At 41.1% G+C, this 20,433-nt stretch overlaps 1 protein-coding gene across 2 annotated transcripts in view; it reads right to left on the minus strand.

Moving 5' to 3' along the window:
- ablim2 (actin binding LIM protein family, member 2) overlaps positions 1-20,433 on the minus strand; it is a 235,904-nt gene that overhangs the window by 137,644 nt on the left and 77,827 nt on the right. The gene's annotated exons all lie outside the window — the stretch shown is intronic.

Raw genomic sequence — 20,433 nt, forward strand, 5'->3', positions numbered from 1 at the left:
GCAAGTAAAATTCATTTCACTTTTTAATGTAAATGATCAATTAATTAAGATTTTTTTTTTTTTTTAACTTTTCAGAAGAAAAATTATTAAAAAAAAAAAACACTACTAGGTTACTATATACATAGTAACCTTGTAATTCACTGTTTAAATGTCTCTTCTGGCATTTATTCCTTATATTCCTTATTAGCGCATATCAAATCAGATAATGTGTGATATGCATGTGTAAACAGAATAATTCAAAGAACTTGTAAGTGACTTTTTTTCTTGTCTTTGTGTGTGTAATCATCTTGTGAATTTTTATAGTGATATCTGAAAGTAAAATTTTGAACCTCTTTCTTGTGTGTTAAAAACAGTGTTTTTTGGTAAAATGTGGTCATAAATAGGTGATTTTCAAAACTTTCCACTAATGGGATTTCTTGAGTTTGCTTCTCTTGCAATTTGTCCTAGGTTGACCCCAATTTTGGCCTAAAATTACTGGACTAAAAGAAACGGTACAAAAACAATAGAGCCCTCTCTCAGAGAGGCGAGGGCCCTAAAAAAGTCAGTCATCAAGACAAAAATCTGACAATGATGATCTGGCATGGGACTTGTGCAACATGGGAATGTTGCACAAGCTGAGGCTTGAACTTGCAATCTTCGACGCCGAGGACTGGCCTCTATCTCACTGAGCTAAAACTTCACTTGTAGCTTCACAAATTGACTGAGACTGACTAGACAGCATGGAGATGTTGATCATTTGTTTTTAACAATGACTGATTTGCTCCATAAGTGAAAAACTGATGCTGAAAAATGCCATTCTTGAATTGACTCCAATTGTTCACATGAGAGCTAAATTCAAAATGCTGTCAAAAATTGAGTTTTTGAGATAAAATTCTGAAATTTGCCACACATCATCTACCATAACTCTAGAATTTTGTCCATTTTTTCATGAACATTGAAGATTTATTTAGCAAGAATTTGCAGGTATATGTTTACAGTACCGTTTACAGTCAGACATTTTGATGCACTGTAGGCTCAATTTTTGATAAATCAAAATTCTGAGATACAACGTTTGTGTAGGACAGTCTGAAGATGCTCTGTAGCAAGTTTGGTGTCAATTGAGTTATGAACTTCATAATTTTAATAGGTTTAAGTGTACAAAAGTTTCTTCAGTATTGGGGCTACAGTTTTATGAAAGTTGCAAAGCTGTAGCACGCATGGTTGATTTGTTATGAAAGTTTTGAACTTTAGAGGCTTGCTATAGCGCCACCATCAGGACTATTGGCTTGAGTTTGCAGCTGAGGTAATCTGGCATGGGACTGGACCTTTGTGCAAAGTTTGGTGAGTTTTCATCCATGGGAAGTATGACTTCCTCGGAAGAAGAAAGAAGAAGAAAGAAAGAATTCCTGGAATTACAATAGCGTCCTGGCAGCTTAGGCTGCCCGGACCCTAATAACCTTTGTTGACAAAATTACTAAATATAATGACATTTTGTACACAATAAATATATATGGTCAAACTTTACTTTTGAAATTACAGTATAAAAACAAAGGCTAGATACAAAATACAAGAAGCTAACAAATATAATTAAGGTAACAAAAATTTTAAGGAGGAATTTACAGAGAAACAATGTGAGTAGAATGTGTTAGTAAAAAACATGAACATGATAAAATTTCAATTTTTATGCTAAATCAAAACTGGCTGTCAAAATTAACACTTGTGTAGCCAGATAACACCCACCGCACCCCTCTTGTCACTGTATAGTACAGCCCAGTACAGTAAAAATGTAGCAACTCTAGGAGCTTGGAATGGAGCCACATTATTCATTTATCATCCTCATACCACCAGAATGCATTACATCCTATTCTCTTCATCTATAGTGCAGCGCTGTGGTCCATGTAAAATTCCAGTCAACCAGCTTCAAACACAGATCAAATGAAGACGAAGATGATACCTGTGTGTATGTGTGTGTGTGTGTGTGTGTGTGTGTGTGTGTGTCTATGTGTGTGTGTGTGTGTGTGTGTGTGTGTGTGTGTGTGTGTGTGTGTGGTGTCTGAGTGCATTACATAATCTGGTTCACTGATGCACCATGAGCAGCAGCAGCAGCAGCAAAGGGGAGGCCCAGGGGTTTGCTAGATCACTAATGGAAGCTGTTATTGTTATCTTTCTGTAATCCCTTTCTCATCCCTTCTCCTTGTCTTTCTCTGATTAAGTACACATCGGGCCGCATATTTTTGTCCGAACCTGACCCAAGCCCAACCCAGACCCGACATGTGTACCTTTTTTTATTCCTGAACCCGACCCGAGCCCGACCCAGTTAAACTTAAGTACTGACTTTGTTACCCTGTCACGCAGTTGTTACTATGTTTACAGCTTGCTGGTTTACCCAGTCAAGGGGTTGTTTATATATGCTATAGGCAGATTGTTTTAATGCACAACACACACACATTATGCAATGTCATCCAAAGCTCTTCACACATACATAGGCTACAGTTGTATTTCTGCATTGATCAGTAACAGCACCTGTGGTTAGCTATATTACTAACCATAAATCACTGCTGTTCGTGACACAGGCATTCAAACTGAATGCCTGTGTCACGAAATGACAAGTGATTGTCATGTCTCTTAATTTGTAATAATCTTCTGTCCAGATGTCAGTGGTCAGTAGCGGTTTTAGGCACGGGCGAAGCGGGCAGCCGCCCGGGGTGGCATTTTTTCATGTCACGTGGGGGGCGGCAAGAGCGAAAAAAAAAAAAAAAATCATCCTTGCTGCAAAGCAGTTTTCTATTACCATATTCATCTGAATATAAGATGATATTTTTTCCATTGAAAATTCCCTGAAAAAACGCCCTAGTGTAATATTGGAGGTCTATGCAAATACACCTGTATTGTACTTGCATATGTAAACCAGTAGGTAGGGGTTGTGCAGGAGTAGTAACATGGAAGGGCGCAAGGCAGTAATTTCGCCCAGGGCGGCAACATGGGCAGAACCGCAACTGTCAGTGGTCATGCCAATTGCATTCACTTAGCAAAAAATTCCATTTAGCTGCTCAATCAGCTACTTGCATATCTCTGTGTCCAGCTCGTGGCACCTTCTATGTCAGCAGTATGTATGTCCTTTGCAGACAGGTTTCCATATGTAGCACCTACATTAATTAGCTCTTGAGCTAATTCAACTAAACCATCTCTCAATGGAACAAAACATCTTACATCTATGCATCAGTATGCGACGCACCTCTCTATGATCTTTACTTTGGTCGGCAGTGTAATTTTCTCTGAGGAGGTAGTAGCGAAGGCACTGGTTGTGTGGACATGTCTCTGGACAACTCCTGAACCGCCCGCAACCTGCATCCTGTACCCCTTTTCCACAATGTCACTACAAGGATGAATTCCCAGTCTTCTTGCTGTCATATTTAATCAGAGCCCCACACAATTTACATCTTAGATAACCAACTGCTTTGTCATTATCTGCATTCGCGACGAAACTGAAATGCCTCCATACCATGGATTTCCCTGTATGGTTTTCAATGATTTTAAACTTCCCTGATGACAGATTTTGCCTGATGTCCTCCATCTTTGGCTAGGTTGCATTTACCACCAGAAATAGCCTATGTGTTGCCTTCAGCACCATCACGTAAACCCCAGCACTATACATGAAGCTGCACAGAACATATAGTAAAGCCATCATTTTTATTCATTTTACACCAGAGTTTCACTAAATAACGTGAAAGGCATGTGACCAAACTCAACCTGGACACAAACATAATTTCTAAATTTTTCTCCAAACCCGGCCCAACCCATCAGATCCCAACAGGCTCAGTTCAGGTATTCAAAGTCTAGTGGGGGGAACCCCTGACCTCTGGTCAATATGTGGCCTGAGAGACTGTTACCCTGCTAAGGTTTGTTGCAACATAAAATGTGGGTAAACTGTAGTAAATGGGCCAAACATTCAAAATCGCTGGTATGGTCTTTTTACTGGCAGTAATGTAGCCCAAAGTTTTCTGTGCCATTGAATAACAAGCTACCAACAATTCCATTATCATTTGTTTCAGTGGAGAGTTTTGGTGTCTCATCATGGGCTTAAAGATGTTTCAGAGGATTTCCCACCCTGACAAGAATCAAATTCTGGGATAAACACTGAATACTTGACTAACAGACATTGCATTTTTCAGGATTTTCATAATATATCAGCTACTGGAAACTTCAACACAAAATATTGGCGTCAGTATTGGCTCTCAACAGCCCATACTCTTGATCAAAACCTGATGAAGCTGTTTCCAGGCAGTGTTTCATCACTCTGATAGCATTCCACCCTCCTGACAGTTGAGGGTGTGTGTTCACTCTGCCCGGTGAGATCATGATGAGGGCAATTAGTCGTTTTGTCCCGTGGTCGGCTGGGGAGAACACAATGTGTCGACAACTCCTCCAAGAACATAAAACTCCCAGAATCACAGCAGAGACTCTGACCTTTTCAACTCTCGGTGTGTGTGTGTATGCGTGTGTGAGAGGGTATCTGAAATAATAACACCTCTGTGTTCGAAGTCATGTTTGAGGGTGAAGTGCCTCGTGATTTTCTCTTGCAACACAGCCCAGCACCTCCTAATATAACTTCATTAACTGCAGTGGAGCAGTGAAGTGTTGTTTTTTTTTTCCCTTTCCTGGAATAAAATATGGTCTGAGCACTTAGCCAAGCACTGTCAGCTGTTATAGACTGTAGAGCTAGTGTCTCAGTTTTCTCAATGTTGCTTGATTTATATATACATTGTACAGTAGTATAAATTATTGACAAATTACGTTCACCATATTATGTCTTCATTCCACCTCTTTCTTTTTTGTAAAACTGAAGTAAATATGAAGACATAATTTGCTGGTCAGGCAACACAATGTTCACAAAACAAAGCAACAGTTCCATTCTTACTGGATGTTTCTATTTGTATAATAACCTGCATTTAGCCTAGCTAAGCATTTTTATCATGACTCAGTTACCTGTGACAATTTGGGCAGAATGAGCTGTGAGCGGGTGGGTTCAATCAGAAAATCATATTTTGATTTTCTTTTTTTTTTGTCAGTTTTTTTCAAATTTATTTAGATAGATAGATATACTTTATTGATACCAACCAGGGAAATTCTGGTGAACCAGGGAAATTCTGGTGACCAGGGAAATTCTGGTGATATTATTATTTTGATTATATGTTGTGAAATCTTTAGTATCCCCACATGATGTGTAAAATGGTTTGCTGCAGTGTAAAATGTAAGTAAACTGTAAATGGGCCAGACATTCAAAATCACTGGTATGGTCTTACAGTAATATGATTAGCCTGCTGGCTATTTAGCTAGCTAACAGTTTGTTCATGTTAATTGCGCTGGCTCTTGTGAAACTGTTTGACTGTTTGGGATGAGAGACTTGGGCTAAAGACAAGACAGCTTTGTGTACAGTAAGGTACATTTGGAAACAAATCTACCTACATACACACCACAACAATGTTTGTCAGGTACTGGAGACTTATCACTTCTTCAAGCCTAGTTTTTATATATATATATATATATATATATACACACACACACACACACACACATATATATATATATATATATATATATATATATATATATATATATATTTTTTTTTTTTTTTAATTTTAATTTATTTTTATTCACAATTATATCACTAACAGGACATATAGAACGAACAAATCACAAAGACACGATACCACACCATACCCCACCTCCCGCCAGACAGCACAAAGTAAGGATACATTAGTCATAAGGATCAGTTGAGAGCAGTTCAGTGCAATTATACATACAATCACATTCAACCAATGGAAGCTTCAATTTGTGGGATTGTTTTCATCAGAGGTCCCCATATATTGAAAAATTGCTCTGGTTTTCCCCTCACACTATACATAATCTTTAGTTTTTATATTTTTAGACAATTTTTTTGTGCACAGCCAATTTTCCAATAGACCTTCATTGTTGTGTTAGTTACATTTGCCAGTTTTGTGGCATAACTCAAAAAACCTCACAAAACCTGGAAATCTACAAAAACAAGTAATGCTGACTCTCTGTCCTCATCTCTGCACACTGTCCCTCTCCTACTCATGTGCGCACACAGACATTACATTGTAGTCACAGTCCACTATAGAGTAACAGTGAAGTAAAGTGATTGTGACATTCTTCATGCCCAAAAGGCATATTACTTAAGAGGAAAATGATTACTTCCATCTCTAGAGGCTTATCTCCTGCAGCCACTTACATAACGACACTGAACTCAGAGGCTCTGGGAAGAATTCAGTGTGCTCCTTCCACGTGCCTATATCCAGGTCTCACTGACAGCACCCTAGATATATCTTCCTCATTTCCTCTATGTCAGACACTGAAACTACACATTTGAGTGAATGGATTGTCTGTATGACTTGAAGTAAATTTGCACTGGGATGTGATTTTCAAATTTGTGTACACACTCCAGTTCATGGCGAGAGAAAAGTCAAATGATGGATTCAAAGGTTTCTCTGGAGAAATAAACCTGCTCTGCTCACAACTTATGCTTGTTCACTCACGCACTAAGCCCACCAGTGGTATAGCCTTAGCCAGAGTGTCAAAAAAGGAGGCAGTCTCAATGTTTCCCATCAAGGATGCATTGGTTTATTTTCAATGTCCTAATAATTAGTGCTGAAAAATAGAAAAAAATATACACGGAAAAATTGTCTCTATAACTGAGGAATAACGAAACTCAGGAAAACATACCTCAGGCAAGTGCGCTCAGCAACACTCCTTTTCTTCCCCTTGGCTGAACTCAACTGATCTATATACCATTTCCATACCTACGACCCGACCTGAGGACTAGTTTAACCAGCCTCTTTCTCAACGGGTCACCTCTTCACCCCAAAATGTTTTGCTCTAATTACCCACATATCATAGCTGCCTCATCACTGACATATCTCAGTTTCTATAGCAAAAGAATACAAAGACACCTCAATGCAGATTGATAAATCACATTTCAGAAAAAAATGAAATTAAAAAATAAGGGCAACACGGTGGTGCAATGGTTAGCACTGTTGTCTTCTGTGTAGAGTTTGCATGTTCTCCCCATGTCTTGGGTTTCTGCTGGGAGCTGGTTTTCTCCAAGAGTCCAAAGACATGCAAGGTAGGTGTACTGGAGATACTAAATTGCCCCTAGGTGTGAATGTGTGTGTGACTGTGAATGTTTATCTGGCTGCGCTGTGACAGACCAACAGGGCGTTTCCCCTGCCTTTCCCCCAGTGAGTGCTGGTATAGGCTCCAGCACCCACCACAACCCTTACAGATAAGTGATTTTGAAAATGAATGAGAAAAAAAATGTATTCATAAAGACATGGATTCCCCCACAAAGAATACAATACGTGGTATTTCCTTTGTGACATCACTGAAACTATAAAAGATGGAGAATTGCAGGATGGCCCCTTCCCCACCGTATTCCAGCAGCTCTGGCGAGACATGTAGTATTGAAACTATAGCCAGTGCAGCCAATGTCTTACAAATCTAATAAGGTACACAAAAAAACAAAATCTATGATGTTTTCATTTCAGAGGGCATGACAGATATGTAACCGAACACCTAACACAAACCCGGTAAAATAAATGTCAGTGATGTTATGTTAAGTTACTAATCAGCATACATGCTCAAGAAACAGAACGGACTAGAAACTTATGCAGTGCATCTGTGCAAAAACAATATGTAGCAGGTGCGTTCACCAAAGAGCACCAATGAAAAGTGGCGCACTACAGCCAATTTGTCACACCGCCACAGGGAGGGGGAACATGGGATGCAGAACTGTACAAAAGAACTGAATTTGCATTCCACTTAGATGTAATTTGGGTTAATCCAATTCTGAGCCTGCTGTGGCTGTGTATGTGTTTCCAATACACTACAGCCCCACAGATCTTATTTACAGACATGTTTTAACACCATATGAAATATCTCTGTGCTGCATTCTTACTGCTATAAATGTGTGACCTTGACACTACTTCATGTTTTAACAATGACTCCCTGTGTGTGTGTGTGTGTGTGTGTGTGTGTGTGTGTGTGTGTGTGTGTATCAAGTATACATGTGCTTATTGCACATGTATATGTGCTTATTGCTGTGAGTGTGTGACCTTAACCTTGCCTCATGTTTCACAATGACTGTATATCCATGTGAATATTTAGGTATGGGTGTGTGTATGTAGAGGGTGCTGTCATTCATGGCCTTGACTCCACAGTGTTAAAGTGATTGGATGTTTGGATTCTTACTCATGTACAGTGAGATTTAGTGCTCTTTCTGAGTGTAATACATCCACCAAGTTTGGTGAGTTAACTCCTTCCCTATTGTGAGAACAATAGGGAAGGAGCTTCACTGGGATTGTACTGCTCCACAATGAATGAAGTAGATACAGACTGCAATAGTGAGGTAAGACATGGTTCCTACAGGTTTCTTCAAGTTAAATTCAAGTCTTTTTAAGACCTTTTAAGACCATTTATATCAAAAATTAATACCTATTTCTTGGCCTATTTAACAGCCCTACCGGCAAAGAAAAATGAACTCCTTCCATTGTAGGACTGCAGAGCTGCCAACTCTCACGCATTGGCCGTGAGACTCACGCATTTGATTGGTTTCACACGCTCTCACGCCACACCTCCGATTTCTCACGCTGAAGTGCTCATCAAGAGCCTTTTTTTCTTTTGACTAAAAACAGTTCTGTTTATCTGTGATCTATCTGTTGAGCCTGAGAAAAGCCACTTGTGATCGATAAGTTATGCCTGCAGAGCAGAGGCGGCGGCGGCTGGGTTAGGTTAGGTTAGGGTTAGGGTTAGGGTTAGGGCAAGGGCTCAGCCAATCAGAAGAATCTTTTCGATCAATCAGGGACTTTCACTCACCCCACCGGTATATCATCCAATGAAATGAATTGAGTTTAGAGGCTACTCACATTATAAAGTTTGTACCGTGCCCAAGCGTTCATGCACGAGCACATGCACGGTCACGCACGCAGCGCGAACGTGGATACGGTGTAAATCATGCAACTTTCCTCCTTCCTCCGCAAAAATCGTTTAATGCGCGCAGTGCGATTACTGGCAAATCGCCGCATTGCGCAATCAATAATCAACCATGTTGTCTGTGTTGTTGTTGTTGTGCTGCTGCAACCACATATAAACAAAAGTCGGTTTATAATGAAAGTACGGCAGTCTGTGTGCGCGGCGCACCTGTCAGATCTGGCAGACCTGGAGCCGGCCGGCACCGCGCCGGCACCGCGCCAGCACTGCACAGGTCAGGTCTTCCGGATCTGACAGGTGCTGCCAGCTGTCAGTTGGACCTTTCTGAAGGAGGAAGTTACCTCCGAAACATAAGGTAAATAAACATCCCTATGTCTGATTACAAAGTAGCCTACAAAAACATCTTTTAGTTAAAAGGAAGACATGATGAATGTAGGCTATTTGAACTAGGCCTACAGTATATTGATTTATGATGACGTCGGGCCATGCGTGTGTCGTATTAAAACGTGATGACGTACATACCGGGGGCAATCCTCACTCCAAGGTTTTTTGAAAAGTTGGCAACTCTGGGACTGGTGTTTGGCAATGGTGTGAAGAGTCCACAACAACTCTGCTTTCAGCTTTGGCATGGACCTGAAAGACACGTGTAGATTGACTCTAGCGTTAGCTGTGGTTGTGGCAGGAGGGGCTGAAGAAGCACTAGCAGCTAGCTGGCTAGCATTAGCGGCGACCTCAGGCGCATTAGCAGCTAGCTGACTAACGTTAGCTGGTGGGGACCTGGTGGTGTTTGAAGGAGTTTGTTCCTTTCCTCTGGGAAAGAGTCCAACGCCTTCACCCCCATTGTTCCAAGCTGAATCCTCTTTTTGCACAAGGTGCAGTAGGCTTCAAAAACGTTATCTACCACAGGTTTTAACCAATGACGGAAAGAAATTTTATCCATCCACGCTTCGTTGAATTTACATCTCCCCATTTTCCAAGCGTGAATTAACTAAAAAAACAACTACTTGTCTTGTCGTTCATAGTCTTGTGTCTGCTGTAGCGCGAGGTCGTCAGTGACGTATTCGTTGCATTTTCCTAGTGCTGAATTACATTCGAAATTATTGCTTCGGCCGCTCTTCATTTACGTTATTTTATCAAAATAATCGTGGTTGACAACATTTGACAAGAAATTTAACAAATTTTAAGACCTAGATATCAAAATTCAAGACTTTTTAAGGTATTATTTCCAAATTCGTAATTCAATGCTTTTAAGACTTTTTTAAGACCCCGCTGGAACCCTGGTAAGAGCCAAGGAAGGCCATTAGCCTGTCTGCTGTGTATTGCTATAATATAAAAAATAAGCCTATTTGTCAGCTAGCTAGCCAGCTAACAAGGATCCATTGTTTATTGCAGGGATCAGCTGATGAGCCTCAAACAGTGTTGTTTGCTCAGTGGAAGACCTGAAATCCCCAAGGAGTTGAGGAGAGAGTACTGGAGCTGCAGAACTGGGAGGAGGCAATGGCTAAGGAAGAGAAGATAAACACTGTATCCTTCAATCATTATGGAAAACGCAAACTCTCTGGTAGTACTTACACTTACTTACTTACAACCTTTATTTAACTAGGCAGGTTAATTAAGAGCAGACTCTTATTTGCAATAACGGCCTAGGTGGGGGTAGTGGCCCCCTGGGGAAGGGTATGAGGATTAAAATAAAATTTAAAAATACGTAAAATAAGTAGTAAGATGTATGAGTCAACATAACTCAGGAGGAGCAAGAGTGTGTTTCAGTGTGTGTGTTATTTGTTATACAGAGCCACAGCTGTGTCTGTGTGTGCAACCCAGATATCGAACTGTTAGGAGTAAGTCTCCATCCATTCCATCCATTCAGGCTGCTGAGGTAATCAACTCTGTGTACTCGAGAGTACAGACATTGCACTCGAGTGCCTTCATAGCGATCTGGCAAAAACCCTGTTCATATTGAAACAATTAAGGAAGCACACAGCTTCATAGCTCTCTCTCCCCTGTATCTGGGCAGATCAGATCACAACCTGGTCTACCTTAAGCCTATGTTCCACCCAACAGTCCAGCAGCAGCTGGTGATCATCAGAACTGTCTGGAGATGGTCACAGGAAGCTGAGGAGACTCTCCAAGGCTGTTTTGAGGCGACAGACTGTGATGTTCTCAGTAATGCACATGTAGAATATAGATGGACTCACAGGAGGCATAACAGATTGCATACATTTTTGTGTGGAAAGCATGGTTCCCCTTAAGAACTGTGAGCTGCTTCCCCAAAAATAAACCCTGGATGACCAAGGACATCAAAGTATCAAAGAAGACAGCCTTCAGGAGTGGAGACAGGTAGGCGATGAAGAAGATGCTGAATGAACTGAGGGAAAAGACAACTGACGGCAAGGATTGTTACTGTAAAAAGCTTGAGAGGAAACACCAACAAAAGAACGTGAGGGAGGTGTGGAGATCGACTGGGGGGATGCAGAGGGTGTGGATGAGACCAATGAGTCAAATCTGTTTTTAACAGGTTTGATGATGTGGCTTTGGCCCACCCTTCCACATGCTTCTTCAGTTCTGAATTGAAGAAGCTTCTTGGATGAGAAGTGAAATGTTTTCAAGAATCTGTCCAGATGACTGAAATTCAACTCTATGTGGAGAACCATGACCTGGCTGACTGAGAACCTCCACAGGCATCACAAAGACTAAAGAGCTGGTGAATTTCAAGAAGCAGAGGACCCTTCAAAACCTGAAACCAAGATGCACCACAGATAACCACAGGTCTTTTCTTCTAGTGGCCATCAAACTATGTACATCTTATTTTTTAATAGAAAAAATATATAAATGACTGATTTAGACTTGATTTGTGTTTATGTTGTTGGTTTGCCCTGTGATGACCTTTTAATTACAGCTACGTGGTCGCCTACATCTGATACTCAAAAAAACCCACATCCCACATTGAAGCTATAAACACTGGAGCATTTACCTAGCACTAATTGATGTTTTGGTGCTGGTGGCTATCAATATTGAGCTTTGTGGTGCAGGAAGTGTGTTTTATTTCGGTACCAGCTGTGATTTTTTGTGCGAATTTTGTTCAGAGGATGAGATAAATCTTTCAGGTTATATGGGAATTAAAATACAGGACTCTTTTATGAAATCATGTTTCATCTCCTTTTGAATAGGTAATTTAATTTTAAGGGTACGACAGATTTACACTGACCGCATTAAGAGTATCAGCCTGCAGCATTGTAATCAGAGAGGCCAGTGATGGCTAGTGATAGTATTTGTCCAGTTCAAGGTCTGCATGTGCTTCTTTCTGGAAGTCAGCGTGTAAACACGTGCTTTAGCTGCATGGTGAGGGTCTGCTGGTCAGATCAACAGCTGGATGTGATGTTTTCACTGGGTGTTAGCTGTTAGACTGCTGGGTTTTTTCAGGATGATGAAATTAAATACTGAATATAAAATTCCATTTATGAACTTCCATTTATACGTTAATGCATATTTATTAGCCTAAATAATGATTTTTAAGGAACCTTGCGTGCATGTTATTTTTTAAAATATATATTTTTTAAATCCCACGTACGCCCTGGAGTTTGAGAGACAGTGTTCTAGGCTATATAGGGAGCGGTCAAAAAGACTTTTCCAGAAAAAGCTCGCAGAATTCCAGTATCTTTTTTTTTTTTCTGTGTTGAAAATGAACAGATGCTTGGTATGAAGGTACAACTAGCTATATAAGCAGTTAACACCACACAGCATCAGTGCTAGTGGAAATCTTCTGAAATTGCCATAATTTTACAACCATGGATTTCATATCAACTTATAATTGTGTATTCATCAAAAATATTGGGCCATGTAAAAATGACAGTCCACTTACTGGTAAATATTTGGAATCAAATGTAGTGATAATTTTATGTCATTTAGTTTCATTGACTGCCATATATTCTACTCTGTTAAGATAAGATATAACTTTAAGAATTCGATCTCCAGCTCCTCCAGAGTTTGTCCTTGAGCAAGATAATGAACCCCTCACCACTCCTGATGGACAGCTAGGCACCTTGTATTGTAGCCTCTGCCATCGGTGTGTGAATATGTGTATGAATGGGTGAATATGAGGCAAACACTGTAAAGTGCTTTGAGTGGTTGAGTTGAGTAGCCTAGAAAAAGCGCTATAGAAATGCAGTCCATTTACTATTCACCATTCCTTTACCTTTACTAAAAAAATTGTTATGCCAGAGGTTGCTCAGTAACTACAGTAACATAAGTAAAACAGTAACAAAAGTTAAGCAAGTAGGTCTAACATAATTAAAAATTCTACGTTTGTCAAATAAAATCAGTAAAGATAAAATAACATAAAGTGTACAGCATTATAAAGTAGCAAAAGTAATAAAAGAAATGAAAGAAGTAGCCCATGTTGCCTGGTATTGGGACTCCTGAACTTTGCTTTATTGTTTTTTTACAGTCTTCTGTGTGGCTGGTCCTTTTAAGTAACTGCATTTATTTGAGAAAACTATCACATGTCGTAAAAGACAAGGAAATATAGATACTGGACATAATTCACACATAAATATAGTACATGCAAGTGATTGCATCATGTAACAGTGTGTATGACAGTTGGTTTCCAGGTTGCATCTGTCCTCTCTCTAGGGAAAGGAGTTATCAACCTTATTTTGGTCAAATGTATTTTGTGCTGCACCCCCCCCCCCCCCCCCCCCCCCCCCCCCCCCCCCCCCCCCCAAAAAAAAAAAAAAAAAAGGAAGTGGCTGCATCTTTATTTCTGTTAACCTCTTCAGAACTAATGCACATATGGGTGGATTGGACATTGTGGTGGGGCCGAGCTTTGAATCCACAAAACATTGTGTGAAATTCTAGTAGAGATGTAACCCCTGGGTTAATTCTCAGAGTGAAAATACTGTGAATAAACTGATGTGTACCAAGAAAAGTATGTATATCAAGAAAAATCCCTACAGTGTTGTTGTGAGGGGGTATGTCACCTTAAAACTGTGAGTTTTGCATAGATTGACTGAAATGTACATTCCTTAACACGAGGTGTGACATATTACCTTGATTACCTGTGTAATTTTCTTTTCCTGCTTTATGGTTGGTCAGTATAGAGACACATCATGTTTCTCAAATTCTGATTGGTCAAGGGGCGGGATAAGCGAGCTGCGCAGTCGAGCATAGCAAGTGGGTGTGTGAGTCTGGAACACCGCAGTAGCAGAGTGTGCTTTTGTGTCTAGTGGCTATTAGCCATAAAGGTAAGCTAATTGTAATATTTAGCCACTCTAATTCCTTAAAAAGAAGTGTGTTGTACTTCTAAGGGTATTTTGTCAAGTTTGTATTGCATTATGCTTATGCTTAACTGTGTGGACTGCCTGCTTACAGCGTGGCTAGCGCTTTGCTAGCGAGTGAGTACTTCACGGCTTTGTATGGACTGTGAAGCCCGCTGAGGACTCCGGATAGCACGTTGGGGAGCGGAGGGGCACGGCAGCGCCTAGGACACCGAAGGAAACCAGCTGTTTCCATCGTCATCGCCGCCGAGACGGGATATTTTGACTTTCTCTCATCTTGAGACTGAGGTGGGATTGTTTCTGTGCCATTGGAGTAAGGACTTGGACTTTTCTCTGGGTTGGTGAGTAACCCACTGTCACACGCACCGCGAGAGTGAAGAGCTCACGCACACACAACGCACGCTAGCTTCTATCAGGCCTGCAACGGGGGGTTATTTTGTTTTAATTTATTTGTTTTATTGCCGGCTTTTGTCTTTGTTTTGGTGTGGATCCACAAGAGTGAAAAGAGAATATTTCTGCCGTTTTGATGAGGTGTGGTGGTTAAGTTCCGGTTAAAGGTGTGAATTTACTGTCGGGCTGGTCAGTAATTGAGGTTAAATCCTCCCGTGTTGATCCTTAAGGGTTTCATACGTACTGTTTACCTGGTTATTGTGAGAGTGTTGGTCAGGTTTAAAGGTTACCTATACCTGTATTTTATTTTCTCTTACTTGAATATCTCCAGAGGTGGGATAGAACATTTGTCTGTTGAGGAAACTACACGACAATTATAAAAGAGGACAACTCATGTGAATTTAATTGTTATTTTATTTTATCTGTGAATAAATATAATTTCATAGAATTTACCTTTGTGTCAGTGTAATAAATAGAATAAGTTAACAGTTGAGTTTAAAAGGCTATCATATATTAGTCATACACTCCTATTCTGATTTCATCTGTGATTGTTTAAAAGAATTGAAGTTGGTTAAAATAATTATATGATACTCTGTTAAAGAAGTGTTAAAACCAGTTACACCATTTAAATAAGTGGCAAAAACAAGTAACTTCCTTAGAAGTCAGTAAAGCAAAAGAACCCAGGGCACTGTATCTTAAGGCATTAGATACCAAGAAAGCGCTACAGAGATCCCAAAGTTTCCTGCTGAATTCCAGGGAAATGTGTGTAAAATGATGCACAAGACATGTAGATGTTTTCTATTTGATGTGATGCTACAGTCATAGAACATTAGTATCTTGGCTTTGAATATTTCACTCACTGTAAGAGTCATGGAGCTTCAGGCGCTACATCCAGCAGACACAGAATATGGATGTGACACTCAATATTTTTTTTTAAATGTTGTAGCTACTTATGGGGAAAATTAAAGGAAAATCAGAGTTTAAGGAGTTAGCAAATCAGCTAGCGTTAGATGTTGCTAAAAACACTGAGCTTGCTGTCATCATTAGTGCTCTTGAACTATCTTGATATCAGGCCAGCACTAATAGGGCTAATATTAATAACATTCATTCAATCCCCTTCACTACTTGGTGTTAATTACACATGGCTAGCAAATTGTTGATGGTTCCCCACTTCAGACCTAGCACTAGTATCCCACTGGCTAACACCCAGGCTGTTTGTAATTGGCACTAATACAGGACTACAGATATAGGTCACAGGCTTGATCCCCTTCCAGGTTCATACTGAAGAGGCTGTGATGATTATGATAGAGGATAGCGAGTCATAGGTCCACAACAGTCCACATATCAGACTCACAGGGGAAAATAGCTAACCTGATATTTTTTGCTTGTTTGTTTGTTTGTTTTTTGTAAATTTAAAAGCTAAGCTCTGTGTAAACACTACTCTGTTGAACTTGGCTACAACCAGAGAAAGGCCTACTGTCACCAGGTCAAATGTGTTGAGCATGTAGCAACCTGACCCTTGGTCACCTGCTACAGTTTATTTTGTTTCCATCAGTGAGTTTGAGATTCCTGTCAGTCCATATCTGGAAGTTTTAATAGCAAATTGGCCAACCCAACTTCCCACCTGGTCTGGATGATCTTACAATGCTGTACCGCTCAAATTAGTTGGAAATCAGATTTGCGCCATCATGCTTGGGATTTATGGAGGAGGAATAGCCAAGGGGGTTTCTAGTGTACATGTGTGTCTGTGTGTGTGTGTGTGCCTGGGTGGCCAGTGAGCCAGGGGCATCTGTATGTAGCTAACTGAACTGGGTTGAAGTTTTGCCTCTGCTTGTTGAGTCTACATGGAATTAATATGTCTCCTGAATGCCTGGCATTTCATTAACCAATCCCTCGCTTCCTAATTAAGACCTTCTGAAAAACGTGCCAAATAACTTTAGTCAAGAACAAGAAGCACACTCCCCATCCCTTTAATCATGATCTCCAATAATTGGGAAGTAACGACTCAGAGGCCACTCACACTGGCAAGTTTGATCCGCGCCCAAGCACGATTGCCCTTAAAATCCGGATTCTTTGACCAGTGTGATCGCTCCGTATCGTGCTTGAATACAGTACACTTCCCCCGCTCTGGCACAGTTGGAAGGGGTGTGCTTCTGCACGGTACGGGCGCGTACATGAGCACATGCACGGTCACGCACGCAGTGCGCGGACGTAAATCATGCAACTTTCCTCCTGCCTCTGCAAAACTGTTTAATGTGCGCAGCGCGATTACCGGCGAATGGCCGCGTTGCGCAATCAATAATCAACCATGTTGTCTGTGTCATTGTCTGTTGTGCTGCTGCAACCGCGTATAAACAAAAGTCGGTTTATAATGAAAGTACAGCAGTCTGTGTGCGGAGATCCGGCAGACCTGGTGCTGGCCAGCACCGCGTCGGCACCAGCCGGCACTGGCCGCGGCACCGCGCGGTGTGCGGTCACCCGGTCTGCCGGATCTGCCAGGTGCCGCTCCGGCTGTCAGTTGGACCTTTCTGAAGAAGGAGGAAGTTACTTCCGAAACTGTCAAGGTAAATAAACATCCCATGTCTGATTAAAAGGACCAAAAACGTTTTTTAGTTAAAAGGAAGACATGATGTATTTGAACTACATTGATTTATAATGACGTCGGGCCATGCCTGTTGTTGTCGTATTTCAACGTGATGACGCGCACACCGGGGGCAATCCTGCTTGGGCGCGTTTGGGAAAAAGGTAATGTGAGTGCAGGCCAGCCGGGGACTGGGGAGGGGGGGGTTTTGGCTTTAGCACGATACGGGCTCAAACTTGCCAATGTGAGTGGGCCCTTAGAGCCATTAATGTCTGATGAAAATGTATGTTAAAAGCACGGACAGAGCAACACATGTCCCAAGGTGTGTAGTTGCCATGATTTGCACATTCCTTTTTAAGGCCAACATAAAAGCTCACCATAAAAGAGGAAAATATCTAGAAAAAAAAGTATTAATTTATATTGTATTCATTTCAGATTTTTAGGAAGAGCTCAACCTCCTCCATGTCCACATATACCTCTTCCTTACATTACCTGGCAGTTTTGGATGCTGTTAAAAGTTTTTATTTTTTAACTCTAAAAAAGCTCCATGTGGACATAGCCCTAATTTCACCAACTCTTCAGTAAATAGCCTATGGCTTTGTCCTGTCATTATAAACGTGTACAGTTGTCAGCACCTTTTGAGCTTGGGATTGTGCTGCGAGGTACCATTTTCGCCGGACTTTCATCGCTACCAGGACATTCCGGAGGACGCCGTTAGAACACCGGGGTCTCCGTGGATAGTTCTTCCCAGTGACAAGTCCAGGAGGAAACATAAACAAGCAAAGGAAACAACAGTTATCAGGACCTTTTGAGTTTGGGATTGCGCTGCGGGATGCCAATTTCACCGGACTTTCGTCGCTGCCAGGACATTCCGGAGGACGCCGAGGCTGCAGGGCCGGCGCGTTGACACGGCTGAAAGGACAGCCCTTTGGCCGCCGCCTCCCAGCATTTTCCAGCGCCAGGTCCATGGCGAACACGGGATGACGAACTGTGCTTGCACATCCAACAAGTGTTTCCGTGACTGTTGCATTTTTTCTGATATCAGAGACATGGCTGCAGCCATCTATTACTGGACTTGGCTATTCAACTAGAAAGATGCATGATGCTTTCTATTCTCCCCTGCACCGAAAGGACTGAGCCCTAATTTCGTTGCATTATTATACGTATATGATTGTGCAATGACAATAAAAATCTATCTATCTATCTATATATCTAAAATAGGCTAAGACTATAGATGGTCAGTATTGAATTCATACAGGACACATTTTTTGTGTTTTACAAGAATCAGTTCAGTGAATGAGAGAGATAAAGAGAGATTTTACTTGATCCCCTCCAGATATTCAAAATCCAAATTCTGTGATTATTGATATATACTACTCACAAAAAGTTAGGGATATTCGGCTTTCAGGTGAAATTTCAGGATGAACCTAAAATGCATTATAACCTTTACAGGTGAACTTAATGTGACCTTCTGTAAACTTTTGAATGCACATGTCCAACTGTTCAATGGTTCATTACTTTTTGCACAAGTTGCTGTTCTCTAACAAGGAGTTTAACGGCAAAATTCACATCAGGTGTTTGATGCTCCAGCTCATCGAGGTCGTATCATTAGGGAACGGCTGCTGGAGACTGGGGTACCTCAAATGGAGTGGCCTGCACTTTCTCCAGACCTGCATCCCATAGAAAACCTATGGGATCAGCTGAGTCGCCGTGTAGAGGCTCGGAGCTCTGTACCCCAGAACCTCAATGTCCTGAGGGCCGCCCTTCAAGGAAAGTGGGATGCCATGCCTCAGCAGACAATAAGTCGACTTGTGAACAGCATGAGACGTTGTTGTCAAGCTGTAATTGACATTTATTGACACTGACAAGTTATTGACACAAGTTATTGACACTGACATTTTTTGTTGTGGTATATCCACCACTGTTGTTGGCTTTTGTTTCAAGAAATTGTTTGAGATGAGGAAATCACCAGTGTATGCTTCTACTTAAATGCCCTACTTTCATGATATAATATCACTGTAGCGTGAACTTTTTATATTTTCCATAAATTTCACCCAAAAGCCAAATATCCCTAACTTTTTGTGAGTAGTGTATATGTTTATTCCACAAAAAATATAAACTACTGAAAGAGACATGATGTATCCGTATGGTAAGTTTCTCAATTTGTTTATATCAGTAAGTCTGTAACTGTCAAGTGCACTGTAACATTAGCTTGTGTTGTGCACTGTGACATTAGCTAGTGTTGTGCACTGTAAGGTTAGCTAACGTTGTGCACTGTGACATTAGCTAGTGTTGTGCACTGTAAGGTTAGCTAACGTTGTGCACTGTAACATTAGCTAGTGTTGTGCACTGTAAGGTTAGCTAACGTTGTGCACTGTAACATTAGCTAGTGTTGTGCACTGAGCTAGTGTAATAGATTGTAATGAAAACCAATCTATAGTCACAGTCAAGCTTTCAAGAGCTTTGAAGCATAAAGAAAACACATTTTTGAGTGAAGAGGGTCTTTAGCACAACTCAAATAGTGCACAACCATAACTTCTGGCATTTTGTACCACACTGAGAAGCAGTGCTTCTACAAATCTGTGCACTGCAGTCTGTGTTTACTAATGGTTGCAAGCAGCTAATAACCAAGTGACCCTAGCCTGCTGTAGTCTCCATAGGGGAGATGAAGACAGCTGAGAGTGAGAATGTAACTGCTCTGAAACGCACTGAGGAAAAGGAGGAGGAGGAGAAGCAATGTGCAGACAGGGAGTCTGCAGGCAATATAAGAATAAAGGCGATAAACTCCGGGAAGCTGCCGACACTGTAGCAACCCTGCCGGTTTCCCAGCAACCAGAGAGTGTGTTGATAACAACACACTCTCTGTGTTGAGAGACTGGGCTGGGAGGAGCACACACACACACACACACACACACACACACACACACACACACACACACGAGTAGAATCACATGCAAAAAATCTGACACCCGCCCCAAACCACAAGTACACGCACATGCAAAGTCAGAACACGCCTAAATATCCATGACAGTACTAGAAACAATACTGGCTTCTTCTCAGAGGGAACTGATGGTAGATTTCTTCCAGGGTGCATGTATTTTTCAAAGCTCGATATTTGTAACTTCTCCAAAACAGTTCCATATCTATCCTATGTCTAAAAATTTCCTACTGGTATTTGTTCACCTTGAAAACATCTGTATTAGT

This window comes from Myripristis murdjan, chromosome 18 (genome assembly GCF_902150065.1).
Source record: "Myripristis murdjan chromosome 18, fMyrMur1.1, whole genome shotgun sequence".
NCBI classification, from domain to species: Eukaryota; Metazoa; Chordata; class Actinopteri; order Holocentriformes; family Holocentridae; genus Myripristis; species Myripristis murdjan.